The sequence below is a fragment of the Manacus candei genome, unplaced genomic scaffold, assembly GCF_025592945.1.
Source record: "Manacus candei isolate 608988 ecotype Guabito, Panama unplaced genomic scaffold, ASM2559294v1 h1tg000015l, whole genome shotgun sequence".
Taxonomy (NCBI): domain Eukaryota; kingdom Metazoa; phylum Chordata; class Aves; order Passeriformes; family Pipridae; genus Manacus; species Manacus candei.
The window spans coordinates 5,879,600-5,891,878 of NW_026138063.1; the positions used below are offsets into that span (position 1 = coordinate 5,879,600).

The window sequence follows — 12,279 nt, forward strand, 5'->3', positions numbered from 1 at the left end:
TAAATAGGGTACAAGCTGTGCTATAAAGAAAACCTAAGCCCTGGACAAACAACCCCACCAATTTATCCACTTTAATCTGGGTTTGGGTGTTTTATTGGCTTGACTTTGCTTTTACTATATGCAACAAATGGGCAGCACTGCTAGAAGCAGATAAGATTTTGATGAAATTCTGGTGCCCTCTTAGGTTTGCAATTATCTTTTAGTGTTTGCACTATTTGACTCCCTTTATTAGAGTTTGTTTGGGTATGTGTCTGGAAAACAGTGAAGAATTGCAGCTATTGAATTACAGAACAAACTTTACTGTATGGATTTCATACCAGCTCAGGTAAATGTTTTTCCTGTAGAACTATAGTGTGACAGGGTATTAACACACATGCTCTGGTTCACACCAGTCACCTCTGAAATCAGGCACGCAGTTCACTGCTGCCTGCCCTTCTTGTGCTTTGTGTAGTCTCTTATGACAATGCAAAGGAAATAAAACACATTCAAACACTGGGTTTCAACTTTATTTAAGCTAACAGAAGGTTAGGTTTAAACATGAGACTAGGTACAGATTTAAATGGAAGTTTCATGTATGCTCTCACATAGAGGACTTCTGTGTAGCAGAACCTGCTCTGCTGTCAGTGCAGCCATACAATGGGGCAGAAAATACCATGGAAACAGCAAAGAGGCTCCAGCCCTTGGGTGTTCTCTAGGCTTTTTAGATACTTAAGTCTGAATTACAGCAGGCACAGGCCTCCTGACAGCAACAGAATCGAGAATATGCAAACTCTTGCAGGTGTAACCGGGAGCAGGTGCAAGGAGAGAATCCCAGGGCAGTGGGATGGACTATCCCAGGGCAGCAGGTAATGCTGCCCTGTGGATCTGAAAAACTACCATGTCCTGGAGTAGAAATAGGTGTTGAGCCATTAATCTTCACTTGGATATATAGTGAAAGCAAACTCTAGTACAGCCTTGCAGTGTGAACATAAGCAGGATTCCTCTCCCCATGCTCAGGACTGTATCGACAGGTCCTGTTGCAATATAAGATACAACATGAGCTGAGTTGCTGCTTCCCAACATGCACACAAAAGCTTGAGTCTAACTGTCACTACTCCTGGAGAACAGTTTTGCTCTAAATATAGTTTTTAAAATGATATTTCATTTTTTATACATTGGTCCCCTGAAGAATTTAAACAGAGATATCCTTGATTCTGTTGATTTATGTGAAAATTGTAACACCATTTTATCAGGTTTGATTTAATTAGCCTGCTTCAGGGATAGGATTAACATAGTATGTATAGCCCCTATTTAAATGTACCCAATATTGTATAATAGGGGAGTTTGTGCCAAACAAACAGCTGGGCCCTGCCTGGAAGAGCTTATATTCTGGTGGCACCAACAAAAATACACAATAAATACAAACACAGAACAGCATGTGGCCATTGCAGTTGGTGTTAAAGGGAAAGAAAATCTTCTGTTTCTGTGATGGTTTTCTGCAAAGTGCCTCAGAATTATGATAACTTGTTATTGTTTCTTTGTATGGGCTAACTCTTGACACCTCCCCTTATAAACAGAGCTCCTGTTCCAGTATTTTGACTATTCAACAGATGCCTTCTTGTAACTTGCACCTTCTTTCCTTGTTTTAGAGTCTCTTGTGATAATTTTGCTTCCAAGTTACAGTATCTCTCCATCACTGATGGTTCCATATGGTCACTCAGTTCATCTCGTTAACTTAATTAGATTCCTCTATAGTGAAGCACTGCACTGGGCATAAACTCTAGTGACTCTCCTGATGGATCACTGGGCAAAGCCTTCACTCCTCATAATTGTGATTTGAATGTGGTTTTAATTATTTAGATAGTTATGAAAAATAACCACAAAGTACCTTAAGAAAGTAATGTTAGATATTTCCCTGAAAACTTTAAAAAGCAAGTGTAAAGAGATGTCTAGAAGCTTTAATTTGATCTAAAGAAAATTTAAAAAATTGGTTTTACTCTTGCTTATAGATAGCAAGAAATCTATTTGGGTTCTTACACATTATTTTCTTACTTTTCTGACAGCAAACTTAGGATGAATCCTCCCCACTATGTGAATGCTTTTTTCTGTGCCTTGTGTAGAAAAACAATGATGATAGGGATCTGTAATTACTTGTGACTGATGAGCATATCTGACACTGTTTCCTGGTATCTACTGATAATTCTTCGAGTAAGAGCAAAACAGACAACTTCCTCTGCTGGCACAGTAGGTATTTCATTTTCAAGATGCTGCAGTGAGGTTTTGGGCAGGATTGCTACACCTCAGTGCGAAAAAACCAGGAAAAGCAATGCACGTCTGGGGACCAGTCTCTTAAATGTTTTTGTCATTCACACTGGTGCAGTATGAGTAAAGAAAAAATGAGTCCTGTGAGACTCAGAGTTCTTTCAGGTGTCAGTCATCCAATTAACTCTGTAAGGGCACATCAGAGCACCTTTGAGTAAAGACCATCTATCTTTTTCTCTTAATATGAATAGTGGCACCATAATTATTCTGAGCGGTGAAAGATTCTCTCGTTTCATGAGAAATGTATCTTGATTTGAAAGTTACTGATGTATCCAAAATCAGAACTGGACACTTATTTTAAGCTGAGCATTTAGAATATATACGATATTAAAGTTTCTGAGAAGTTTTTGAAATGTGAAATAATCTAACCTATGCAGAGGTTTTGGAGCTCAAATAACTACAAAGAAGCTTTCAAACCTACTACTAACCCTCAAAACTACCTGTATCTGAATGGCTTAAATGAAAAACGGTTGTCTGGAAGGGTATGAGGATAATATTTAGTTTAACTGCACTTTATCTGGTGCTTCACAAAATGATCAGCTGCAGGACAATCATTAAAATCATAGGCTATAAGTTACTGTCCTTTGTAGTAAATTATAGATTGCAAGATATGTGGGTCTTTGTCTTTTATCACACCAAGTCGAATGTGTCTAAGTCACCAGGGGTTCTTTTTAAATTGTTCCTTATTTTGCTAGGCCTGCTGCTTTTAAATGAAATGTTTTGATTTAATAAAGAATACAAGTGCTTATGTTTGTGTTGGTTTAAAAATATCTGTTTTGTTTGAGTCTCTTTTCTTGCTAAGTACTGACTCTAACGCAGCACCTGATGAAATCAACCAGTTAAGTAATTAGGGGTTGTCTCCTTCCTATGTTCTCCACAATCTCCTTCGGCAGTTACCTCTTTTGTTCAAAAACAACTGGAGGTCAGATTATGTGAAGAAACCCCATGATGAGTTAAACGATCAAGACCCAGAAAAGCCTGGAGCACTATGGTCTGTAGTGTTCCTCCTCCACTTGGAACAAATTATCTATCTCAGCTTCAAACCTCAATGGGGGAGAATAGAAATTGGTTTTTATTTAGCCTTAATGTTGTGTTCGCCACCCTACTTGTGCTCTGAGTATTTGCTGTAAGTGCAAGCCCTGCAGGTTGCCAAATGACCACTTGCAATGCTTTATCTTCTGTTCCTGCTCCCGTTTTGCTGTGTTAGCCATCCTAGATTAGAAGCCGAATCATGTGTCGAACATGAGGTGGAGAAACCTGGAAAGGGCAGGGAAGTCTGGCTGGAGAGTTGCAATGCATGTATCTCATGGTAAAAGGCATAAAAGGATCTGAAAGTGCCAGGCTTTGGTGAAAAAAATGGATAGTTTAAAAAGAGGTCATATGCTATAAGCAAGATTAAAGGAAATTAAATTGGAGGATTAAGGCTCAGGTTCTGCAATCTCATTTTCTGTTTCAATTCACAAACACCTCCTAAAACCCACCAGTGATTATTCTTTAAATAATAAAAATAGGAGGCATTTTTATCTCCATAACCTGTGGCTATAACCTTTATCGTAGGAATTGTTTCTCTTGCGAAACAACCTGGAGTGCTGTGGAGTCCTGGTTGTTAGAGATGTTGATTATATTTACTCACATCCTTTGAATGAGTCGGTCTATGATTCTATGAGTGCAGTGTTCCCAACATAAGAAGGACATGAACTTGTTGGAATGAGTCTCAAGGAGGGTCACAGAAATAGAGTCCTGGTTTTCTCCTAGGGAGACAGGCTGAGTTGGGGTTGTTCAGCCTGGAGAAGAGAAGGCTCAGGGGAGACCTTAGAGCCCTTTCCAGTACAAAGACAGCTGCACAGACTTTAGGGAAGTATGTTTTGCAATTTAGGATACAGGTTTCTTGACTTGCAGGGAAAAGACTGAAAAAAGCCCAGTGCAGGAATGCCTTGATAAGGAATGGTACTTCCATTTAATTTCAATATGATAGACTTCAAAGTTAAAAGAGAACGTGATAGTTCTACTTAATAGGGAGTCATTTCCTTTACAGAAGAATCATACTCTAGTTTAAGCTTGGACAAAAATCAGAATTTCCCGCTTTTGCTAATTATTTTCCTTTGTAAGGCATGGATCAAGGAATAGAGGAAACTCCAGATAAACTGTAGAATCACACAACTTCTGTTGCATCACTGTAAACTACTTAAACAGTACTTCAACATGAATTAGACATCCTTCAAATTGTGTAAAGCATGTGTGCTTAAAAGCCTTTTTTAGGAGGTATTTCACTGCTTATGGGCTAATGAATAAATAATCATTTGTCTAAGCATGTCACATTGCTTCTTGTTTAGTTATCCTTTCCTAAGTATTTGGGGAAGCTGCTAGGCTTCTAGGCCTAATTTTGTCATCTTCTCACTTTCTTAATGCTATACAACTCCACATTCCTGTCCTCAGTGGATCAGTGTACTTTGTTGTATGGGGGCAGAAACCCACACTGAGCTATTGTGGAGTTACCACAGGAGGTGCATTGAGGCAGGTATGTTCAGTGCTTAGGATGCCTGAGACAGAAACATCAGCTCCATGATCCATTTAATGCCTTCATTCTTTAGGAGATATTGCTATTAGCAGACTTCATAGGTAGATAGCACTCATTTTTGTTGCTTTGTAGTGTTATTTTTCCAAATTCATTATCTAAAAGGTCATTTTCCAAGGTTGCTAGGTCTGAAATGACCACTCTTGGCAGCAGTTCCAACTGTCCCTTAATTTCATTAATTTTCTTGCTGAATCATGGATTTGTTCTGTAAAATACATATATCCAATTAATTCTTCAGTATAAAAAGCAGAAACTGCTCGTAAAAAGGAATTTTAGACTTTCAAATTACATTTGGCAGATGGTTTTAATGGTATTTAATTTCTTGTTTCCTCAAGTGGGGCTTCTGTTATTTAAATGTGTGGTGTCTTCAGCCTATGTAAAGAGGCAGGACTTGACATTCCAGGCATGCCTACCAATCCTCTCGGTCTCAGTACCTTCCTTGATTAAATACTGCTGGAATGGACGATAAGGGGCAGGACAGTAGGTCCCTTTCAGACCTTTAAAATGACAGTTTTAATGCTCTCCTTCTCCCGCAGCAGAATAAATAGTCCTGCCAAATACAGTGATCCGTGTCCTCCAGCAAGGACTGGAGAATATCAGCCTTCATAGTCAGTCCATCAGCGTGTGAACCAGGTAGGATCTTTTTTTATATGGATCACAGACTGAACTGTCTTAAAATTGGATTTTTATATTACTAACTCTAATGTGACCCGAAAAAGCAGTGTCTAAGGGAGCCACAAGATGGCACTTCTGCTGCATGGAACAGTTAAAGCTCAATCACTTTCAGGCTGGTAAAAATACAAAAGAGAAACAAACGAACTCGACTTAAGGCTATGGAAGAAAAGTAAACTTATTTTTGTGAACAGCAATTTAAAGTCAGCAGTTAAAAACCATCAAATGGATACCTTTCAACCTAGCCAGGAGCTGGACTTAGTAATCTTTTTCAGGATATTCTATGATAGAATTTCTGTAAAGCAGAAACTTTTTCTGCCTTATCCAGTATCTCAAGTCTAAATCAATGTCAGTAAAGTCGCTTTAAGCATAACATTCAACTTTTCCATATTTCCATGAACATTTCCAAAGTACCTGAGATACTTTCTGATAAGGCAAGATGCACACAAATACTGAAGTGTTTTATAGATGTATAGTTTATATGGACTATTTCCTTTCAGAAAAGTTTTATGGAAGGTTTTAAGTCTGTTTGACTATCTTGTATGTTCTTTTCTAGTCATGTCACATTAAGTTTTTGCAAAATGTAATTGCTTGGAGGCTTTTTTTTCTTCTCAGTGCAAATCTATTTCAGTTTGCCTGAATGTTGGGGCATCACTTGCTTTTTTGTGACTCAGTTCTGGCGAGTGTGGTCCTGATTCAGTATGAAAAAACTTGCCAGTTGTCTCAAACTTTTCCCTTTGACTACACCTCTGTACTGGAAAGAGAATGCTTCTCATCCTGCCTGTAATGAGGCCAATCCTTGGCAAAAACGCTGGGGGAAGGGAGGTACTCTTAAAACAGCAGCAGGAAGATGAGAGTTTGGGCAGCAAAGCAAACCTGGTTTTAGCAAAAGGGTAATGGAATTTTATATTTGACTGACTTTTTGCTATCGCTCAGTAATTAAGAGGCCTGTCCAGAAATTTTCAACTAAAATGTAGCAAATGCATGAGACTCCAAACAGCTTTATGGTTACCTAGTGAGTCTAGAGCCTTGTGTGAAAGCACGTGGAGTCATGGCTGGTGCACTTCACCTTTGGATATGCTTTCTGTGCTGTAGTGTTAGCTCACACTTGTGCCAAGCTCTGGACTATCTGGAAGTGGTTCAGCTGAAGCAAGTAAATGCAGAACTATTGTGATGGTAAATCTGTTTTGAACTTCAACCTCAGCTTTTCACGTAGAATGGGCACGACTGGCTTACGCTAAGCAGCAAAAAAACTCAGGTCTGTACTTTGGAGTGACTAACAAAACCAGTACATAGCCATGGCTCTCACCTGGAGGTGGTCTAGAAAAGAGAAGAATGTAGGAATGAGCAGAGTTGTAACATGTTATTGTAGGAGAAAAGAAAACTGTGAATAAAAACTGATGAATCATGCTTTGAGTAAATGCATTTCTACACCTACATGCCTGATTTCTTTGGGCAAGAAAAGTATGCGTCCAGTTGCAGTTGTTTCACTTCTGCTTAATGGTGGAAAAGGGGCTTTATTAATGAAGGCTGTATATTAGTTTACTTGCTCTTCAGTGACTACATCCTGTTCTTTCTGAAACTGCTTTCAGAGCTACAGCAGTCCAGCCAGACCTGCCCATTAATACTTTATTAGAAGAAACCAATTCTGTTATAAATGCCTGAAATTTGCTTTTCTGTTTGCTAGTATGTGCACCACATGCATGGAAGACTTCTGAAATACTTTTTCTGCATTCTCTGCAGTAGCTGTTGGGTTAAGATGCCTTTTGTTTTTCCTTTTTTTTTTTTTTTTTGTAGTAGTTCTCATTGAGTAGAAAAAAAACATTTTCATTGGTCTCTTTCTTTCATTTTTTCATAAATGTCTTTCCAGGAAATGCTGCTTAATATTATTTCGCCTTCTTTAAATTAACATTTCTATCGCTAATTCTCTCAGGGTAAACAACACTAACCCCGACTTCAGACAGTGCAATTAAACAGGCTGATGCTTCTCCTGCCTTTGCTGAAGACAGCTCAGCCCTGTTGCTTGTGTGGTAGTGCCAGGATTACAGGACAAATTGTAGATTTAAGACTCAATGAACAGCAAAATGCTTCCAAGTAGAACTAAGTCATTAATCTGTACTGAAAAAATTCCTTTTTATAAGAGGACAGTATTGTAATGGAAGTGCATTCAAGATCAAAGTTTACCAATGGACATTAAGAGGCTTTGTTAAAGCAGTGTAATTGCCGCAGTTGAGACACCTGTAAAACTGTGCTGGTGTGATTTGATCCTGTTGGTATTAGTGTCAGGTGTGCCCACAGTGCTCAGATATTCACTCCCACAGAGCTGTGCTGGGATAACCTGCGGTTCCTGGGTGCACCTGATTACTCATCTTCCCTCCTAGCTGGTGGGTCTGTGGGTATAGAGTATGTCACTGTGTAACTTGTAGATGCACAAAATTCTGCATCTCACAAATTATCCCCCTCCAAAAAGCTGTAAAACAAGGCTGTATCTGTCAAATGTTACTAAAGGCTGAGTGAGCTTAGGGTGTTCAACCTGGAGAAGAAAAGGCTCCGGGGAGATCTTAGAACCTCTTCCAGTGCCTAAAGGGGCTCTAAGAGAGCTGGAAAGGGACTTCGGACAAAGCGAGGTAGTGATAGGACAAGGGGGAATGGCTTCAAACTGAAAGAGGGCAAACGTTGATTAGATATTAAGAAGAAATTCTTGACTTTGAGGGCGGTGAGACCCTGGCGCACGTTGCCCAGAGAAGCTGCCCATCTCTGGAAGCATCCGAGCCCAGGCTGGACGGGGCTTTGAACGCTCCAGGTCTAGTGCAAGGTATCCCTGCCCAGGGCAGGGGGATCGGAACGAGAGATGCCCTTCACTCTCCCTTGCACCCCCGCCCGCCCCGCGGTTCCGCGCACCCGGCCCGTCCCGCCGCAGCTCCGCCGGCCGCCCCCGCCCGCCCCGAGGGCGCTCCCCGGGGTGGCCCCTCTCGGCCGCGCCGCCGGGGCCGGGCCGGGCGCGTTCACCGCTTTACGGCTGCTGAAAACCTCCCTGGGCGGGCTCGGGGCGGCCTTGCGGCGCCGGGGCAGCGGGGCGGGCAGGTAACGGGGCCCCGGGGCGGGCGGGGGGCGGCGGGACCCGCGGAGCCCCGGCCCCATCGCGGCGGGGCGGGCGCGGCGCAGCCCCGGCTGTCAGCGCGGGGAGAACTTTGCCGGCTCCGGGAGTGTGTGTTTGTTTGTTTGTTTTTTCTAAAAGTAACTCAGAACTCGGGGAAACAGTGGCTGCGAGGGCTCCGGGGCTGCGCCCCGCTGGGATCGCGGGGGGTCCGCGCTGGGGCTGTTTGGGATGGAACAGGTAGATGAGCCTTGGGGATGGTCCCGCACAGCCCCGGGGAGCCGCGTCCTCCCGCTCGCTTCCCATCCCCGGCTCCGAGATACCCGCGTTGAGTTACTTGCTGTTTTAGTGTTTCTTTTCTGTTTCGTTGATAAACTGAACACGGGCGTCGGTGTCGGCTGGATTTAGGACCTGAATTATGTGTTGAGTGATGCGTTAGTTCCTTAAAGCTTTTAAACACTAAAACAGAACCCCCAAACCATAGTTCTCAGGATGTCAGGTATCGCTGTCTGGAAGCCATCAGCGCGGTGAGGGGGGTGGCAGCACGTCGTCCCCTCCGGCGTTCGGGATGTGCTCAGGTGTTACCGAAAACACAGCCGGTGATTTCGCAAGTTTCGGTTCAGGACAACATTGTAGCCCTTCTGTCTGAGCCACAGTGTCTGCGTTTCTCCATCCATGCGGAGCTCCTTGCCTTCAGCAGGGATCCGTATACAAAGTCCCCCGTATCCGAGATAGCCTCAGAATTGTCATTAAAACATACTCTGTAAGGACCGTGGAGTTGACACTTGCAAACAGTGCTGAGAAATCTTGCTGACTTCAGCTGAAATTTGCAGCGTTGTTGCTGAGTCATCAGGACAGAAATATTCAGGGAAGAAATAAAGAATTTAGATTTTAACCCTAATATGAACGGCCTGTTTCATGTTGGTTTATTTATTACTTGGTACATATTCCTTGGATTTACAGGCTAATGCGTTTGTTCAGTGGTTAGCATATGGAAAGCATTAGATAACTGAAACTGATGATGCCAGAGTCCTGTATATCAAGTAATGCTGTATGTATTTTTAGAATTTTAATCTAAAGAGCTCTTGTATGAGTCCCAGTGCATCCATAATGCAGCATTTATCTCCACTATTGTCAAAACACTAAAGTGTGTCTTCTGAATTTTGGTCATGGATCACATTCCTAGTAGATGTCTTAACTGTAGGATAGTCTACCACAAAGTTAATCAGTTGAAACAAGCCAAAGAATGATTTTTTTGTAGCTGACCTTTGTCAGGTTTTGGTTTTTTGTTTTTGTTTTTTGTTTGTTTGTTTTTTGTTTTGGTTTTTGTTTTGTTTTGGTTTTTTGTTTTTGTTTTTTTTTTTGTTTGTTTCTTTTCAGTTGGAATTTCTTAAATAAAAAATCTAGAGCTATCCTCACAACACTTTCTTTAAAAAATAGAAGAAAATAATCTCACAGAAAAGTACTTTTCTCCAAGTTTCATCAGATTTTTCTTAGTTTTAGTGTCTATCTAAACTTTGCAGTTTTGGGTTTTTTTTCACATCCTTAGGATTAAAATGGTTTTCCATCGCTGAAGATGTTATCTGAGACATTATTAAAGGTCACACTGCTCCATAATGAAGCAAAGCTTCTGTTTGTGATAATGGGAAGCTGTTTTGTTTGCTTTGAAGAGCTGGGTCCAGGTTTCTCTAAAGCAGAAAAAAAGGATTAAGTGGGAAAAAGTCAGAATTGTCAAAGTTGATAAAAAGATGCTCATGGTTCACATGTATGTCACAAGCTGCAGATTTTTGTGGTAGCAACTCCCAGTAGTCATGCTCAATCATATGACTCTCAGCTCTGTTAATCTTCATAGTTAAAGTCTTAGCTTGTCACTACCGCAGTACATACCTGCATTATTTTCCCCCCCTTCTTAAATACTCTCAGGGTATGAATACAAACTAGACAAAAATAGATCTTTAAAGTTCTTTTCTTCCCCCTTAATAAACAGATTTGTTTCAGAAGTGTAGTTCTTAGTGATTCACATGTAACCCTCCAGGGAACGTGTGCCGTAGATCTTCATTATGGTAATTTGTCAAATAGACATCTTCTAAATCCTCAGACTCTTTTAGTGGCTCTGGAGCTTCTACTCTAAATGTACTTTTGTTGGCCAGGTGAGCATTCCTGCAGTATAGAATTGCTTAAATGCTACTTAGGCAGTATTTTTTTTTCTTTTTTTTCCCCTACTTTTATCTCCCCACTGTGACATTTGGTTTTGTGTTTAAGCCACATGCATTATAAATATACATGTATTTATAAATTAGTTTATTAGAAGTATACAATGCAATGTGAGGAAGTCATTGCATAGATGGCTGTAAATTACTGATAAAACTTAGAACTGTGATCCTGTAAGTTGCCCTTCTGTGCAGATCACACTTTGGTTTGCTGATGTGTAAAATAAGGGTCCTAATGCTACCCTGAAGACAGCTGTAGTTAATCCAACTCTGAAATACAAGCATTATATCCAGCTGTGAGATGCAGAACAGGATGCCCGTGGAAGTGGTGGAGTCACCATACGTGGAAGGATTCAAAAGATGTGTAGATGTGACACTTGGGGACATGATTTAGTGGTGGGCTTGGTAGTTCTGGTATTATGGTTGGACATGATGTTCTTACTTTTACAGCCTAGAAAATTCTGTGATTCTGTGATCAGTGGAAAACAATTTACTTCATTCTTGAAGCCTTACCAGCATGAGCATTAAAGCACTTGGTTTCTCCTCAAATACGCATCTGCCTGGTTAATGCTGCTGTGCAGGTGGAAGTAGGAAGGGTCATTGTCCATCCTCCATTAACTATGTGGTTCTGAAAAAGGGGAAATCAAGTACAGCTCTGACAGCCCAGGCTGAGAGCAGAAGTGCAGTCGTTTTCTATCAGCCATCTATTGGTCATTAGATCTGTTGGTCAGCTGGAATCTAGCGGGGAAAAACTGTTAAGAGTTGTGTATCTGAAAACATAGTCAAGAAGTAATCAAATAAAGGTTCATGAATGCTGCTGGTTCTGGTTTCTTGCACAAATGTGCTTGTGAATGTGTGAGAAGCACAGAATAAGTACAGGAGCCAAATAAAAGTGAGAATGTGCTATTATTTGTTAATGTTCGTTACTTGTGTTGAAAATCAATATAATGACATTATTGACATTGGTTGTTGACCTCAGTAAGCCTTGACTTGTGATTCAGACTGGTTAAACTCTGTACTGGTAAGTACAGCATTCCACCTTTATACAGAGCCAAAGGATTCAGCAATCAACAGTTTTGCTGGGCTTTCTCCTTGAAAATCAGAGGGATATGTCACCCACACACAAGTGTAGTGAGGGGAATATATCTGAGTCATCTGGGAAGCTGAATTGGTAGGATCGTTGGGTCTTTGTTATCACTTTATCAGCTTTTTTTAACTTCTCAGTTAACAGTGTTCCATCTACATACAGATTGTTTTATGGGTGGTCTTGAGGAAAAGCTTCAATATGAGCCAATTTATATATGACTGAGCAGAAGATGTATAATATCTTTGTGTTTGGCATGAATGAGATTGCTCCAAGAATCCTCTGTCAAGTTTAGGTGTTCATACTTCAAGGAGGATGTTAAAGTCAAAGAGACTTCAGA

The 12,279-nt window shown here is 40.9% G+C and overlaps 2 protein-coding genes across 7 annotated transcripts in view; both read left to right on the top strand.

Moving 5' to 3' along the window:
• Positions 1 to 8,392, top strand: part of NLGN1 (neuroligin 1) — a 416,929-nt gene extending 408,537 nt beyond the window's left edge. Inside the window, exon 9 of the transcript XR_007903582.1 lies at positions 8,383 to 8,392. The gene's annotated coding sequence lies outside the window, so the exon portion shown is untranslated. The remainder of the gene's footprint in view (positions 1 to 8,382) is intronic.
• Positions 1 to 12,279, top strand: part of NAALADL2 (N-acetylated alpha-linked acidic dipeptidase like 2) — a 466,113-nt gene that overhangs the window by 16,913 nt on the left and 436,921 nt on the right. Inside the window, exon 1 of one of the 6 annotated variants that reach the window (XM_051781728.1) lies at positions 8,590 to 8,632. The exons of 4 other annotated variants lie outside the window; for them this stretch is intronic. The gene's annotated coding sequence lies outside the window, so the exon portion shown is untranslated. Of the gene's footprint in view, positions 1 to 8,589; positions 8,633 to 12,279 lie in introns of those variants that run through there. One more of the 6 variants, XM_051781732.1, reaches the window with a different exon arrangement.